This window comes from Furipterus horrens, unplaced genomic scaffold (assembly GCF_987537825.1).
Source record: "Furipterus horrens unplaced genomic scaffold, mFurHor1.1.pri manual_scaffold_7, whole genome shotgun sequence".
NCBI classification, from domain to species: Eukaryota; Metazoa; Chordata; class Mammalia; order Chiroptera; family Furipteridae; genus Furipterus; species Furipterus horrens.
In genome coordinates, this window is record NW_028327177.1 from 23,656,114 (window position 1) to 23,660,106 (window position 3,993).

Below are 3,993 nucleotides of genomic sequence, written 5' to 3' on the forward strand. Positions count from 1 at the left end.
GTCTCCTATTAGCTTCCCAGTGCTGTTCACGGCAGACTCAGTCTTAGTGAGTATAAAATAGATCATTACTCTCTCTAGTGATGCTTGGTCATATGGTGACTGCAAACACTTAATCTGGAGCCTGAAACTTTAAAAATTTTCATTAAAGTGTTCAAATTAGAAAGATAATTTATTTTGTATTCTAGAAAGTAAGACTTAGTCACACTTCATTTAACTTTACCTGCTTAACCAAATTCCACTAAAATAAAGTTGATGCTTTAGTATCAACATATAGTGGGGGGAAATCACATCTTGGAACATAATTTAGTAAAATCCATGTTGAGAAGAAGTAAAATAAAAGGGTATCTAAAACTCTGACTTATATCATTAATTAGCATGTTCAAGTTCCCATCGTGAAATGGAGATAATATGGTTTATTAGTTAAGGTTCTCCAGAGAAACAGAACCAATAGGATTTATAAATATTGGTTTGGCCAAAAAGTCTGTTTAGTTTCTTTCTGTAAAATAAAAGACACATTTATTCATTTTCATCAATAACTTTATTGATTTGAATAATCTGAGTATGTCAGCTACCTCCTGCTATTGACCTCTAGTGGGTAGAGACCAAGGGGCGGCTAAACATCTTCCAATTAATAAGGCAGCCCCACGGCAAAGAATTATTTGGCCAAAATGTCAATCGCACCAAGAAATTTCCCAGACCACTTTTGACATGTTCAGTCAGTCACAGCACCTTCTCCATACACTGCACAAAACTTTTATTGTATTTCAGTTGTGTTTTTACCTTTCTTGAAATAATAAAGCACAATATACCAAAAATATTGTGTATCTTTTTCATTTTCAATATTAAAATAGCTGCACAAAAATTCACCAATTTTGACACATTTTTTAATGCAGTCTGATAGGGCAGCTCTCATAATGAATCTAACAAAATTGTTTTGAATAAAGTTAAAGACAACTAAGCACTACCAGAGCCATTGTATGGAAAAAAACTAAACAAACTTTTTAGCTAACCCAATATTAATACATATAGAGAGAGATTTGTTTTAAGGAATTGATCCATGCAATTGTGAGGGCTGGCTAGCCTGAAATCTGCAGGGCAGGCTGGCAATCTGGAGCCCCAGGGAAGAGTTGTAGTTGCAGCTCTAATCAAAGGTAGTGCAGAAGCAGAATTCCCCTTACTTGGGGGACCTGAGTCTTTTTTCTAAGAATGAAGCTGCTCACATTATTTAAACTGCTTTACTCAAAACCTACTGATTTAAACATTAATTTCTTCTTAAAAAATACTTTTACAGCTACATCTAGACGGGTTTTTCACCAAATATCTGGGCACTGTGGCCTAGTCAAGCTGACACTTAAAATTAACCATCACACATTGCATAAAATTCTCTTTGTTCTATCACTTACTTGATCAATAATCATATATTGAACAGCTTCTACATACATGCAGTCCCCACGTTTCCTGGGAAGCTTGCAAAATCAATTATTATGAATTATTGTTAAAATGTATTGATTTTCAAAAACACCAGAAAATAAGTAAACTTAGAATCATACCTAAATTGGCTCTCTCCTAAAACCTAAAAGAAATTAGCACAAACATGCAATAAATTTAGTCAAGGATGCTAAAAGAAACTTACCAAAGTCGACCTAAGTAGGATGTATCCATTTTACAAGCCATATTACATCATCTTCAGTGGGGTAGAAGCAGGAGAAATTTAATTACGATAGCTAGTGAAATACCAACAGTTTGTGGGCTAATGAAAATTTTTCTTAGGTCACACTTTCTGATAAGGCTCCTTAAACTAAATGACCATGCACCCTTCTTAACCAAATCACAAATTAGTCAGTCTATTGCCTCATGGTTATAGTCTCTCCATGTATTGGCAGAGTCTGAGAACCTCAGATTAAGTGTTGTATAGGGAAGGATAATCTACTTTGATACAAAGCTCATCTTGACATTCATGAAAAGAAGAAATCAAACAGGTAGTAGCCTAATTCAATAAAAGCTCATTTGACTTTTCCACACAAGGCCAAATGCAAGTCCATATATCAATTATGTGTGAAACGTTGCTTTAAAGGTTGCTCTGGCATTTGATGAATTCACAGACCTGTCTGGCCTCTCATGGAAGTTAACTGCCTAGATCATGAAGATATCAAGCTTTTCAGAGACAACTTCCTCAAAATTCAGGAAGCTTCCTATTCAGCACAGAATATTTTGTATTCACTAAAGAAACCTCACATTGTCTGAAAATTTGTGATTTATCTTCATTTAAAAAAAAATCTTACACATTTAGAAAATTCTGATTTAATATATACTCAAGCTTAACATTGTCACTTCCCAAAGGACTGCATTAAAATCCCACAAGCAGTGCTTCTAGATCTTCATGGTACTCACAACCTGAACCATTCTACACATTGCTCATCGGTACCCTCCACTGCCATGGGACTTGCTGGGTCTGGGAGGAGGCCGGAACTGCTGGGGCAAACAATTAGGTGTCTTAGCTCTTCAGACAGTCACCTGCCCCTCATAACTTGCTATTCAACTTTTATTCATTCAATTTTCTAACACAGTTTTAGAATTTATATAGAGAAATTAGGAATTTCTTGTCATATCTTCCAGACTTCTTGTTTTTTATTTTATATGTGTGTATTATGCATATAGATGAATGTGCCCCCCTCCCACCAGTCATGTGTTGAAATCCTATGGGCCTAGGGTTCCATCCTCATGAATTGGATTGGTGCTCCAATCCTGGCAGTGCTCTTGTACCTTCTGCCATGTGAGGTCACAGCAAGATGACAGCGATGTATGAACCAGGAAGTAAGCCTCACCAGGCACCAGATCTGCCAGCATCTTGATCTTGTTATTCCTAGCCTCCAAAAACATAAATGTTTGTTGTTTAAGCCAGCTAATCTATTTTATTTTTGTGATAGTAGCCAGAACAGAGTAAGACAATATGTGTGTATGTGTAATGTAATATTAATATATGGGTATTTAATAAAATGTTCAAAAGTATACTGAGGGACTACTATGTTTGAGATACTGGGCTGGCCAAAAAGTTGTTTTTGGTTTTTTTTCCCACACAATGACTCTGATAGTGCTTAGTTGTCTTTAACTTCATTCAAAACAATTTTGATAGATTGTATTGTGACAGCTTTCATCAGTATACATCAAAAAAAAAACTTACCAAAATTGGCGAATTTTTGTGTAGTCGTTTAAATAGTGAAGATGGAAGAAAATAAGCAACCATTTTAGCATATTATGCTTTATTTTTCAAGAAAGGTAAAAATGCAACTGAAATGCAAAAAAAAAAGTTTTGTGCAGTGTATGAAGAAGGTACAGTGACTGATCGAACATGTCAAAAGTGGTTTGTGAAGTTTCATGCTGGAGATTTCTCGCTGGATGATGCTCTTCATTCAGGTAGATCCACTGAAGTTGATAGCGATCAAATTGAGACAGTAATTGAGAACAATCAACATTATACCACACGAGAGATCACTGACATACTCACAATATCCAAGTCAATAAAGTTATTGGTGAAAATGAAAAATGCGTCTTATTTTACAGAAAAAATCATGCAAACTTTTTGGCCAACCCAATACTTTATAGACATTAACTGTCTAGTAGTAAACCAAAAATCATAATCTTGATTCTCAGGAATTTAACAGTCTAATGTGGGAGAGAGTGACTAGAGTTTATATTATACTTAAAATTCTGATAAAGGCATCTGCGAGAATAGGAACAAATACCAAAAATGCATTTAGCAGGGGAAGCTAACTTAGCCAGGGGAGATAGGACAGGCTTCCTTGGAAAAGTGATATATTGATTCTATCTTGAAATTTAAAGAATACTTGTCAGGTGATAAATAAGCCCAGGAGTAGTCTATTCTATGTGGCCTGAACAGCATATGAAAAACACATTTGAGAAATACACAAAAATCCAGTATATCCTCAAAAGGCCTTTTAGGTCATGGCAATAATTTTACAATTATTAGAATAA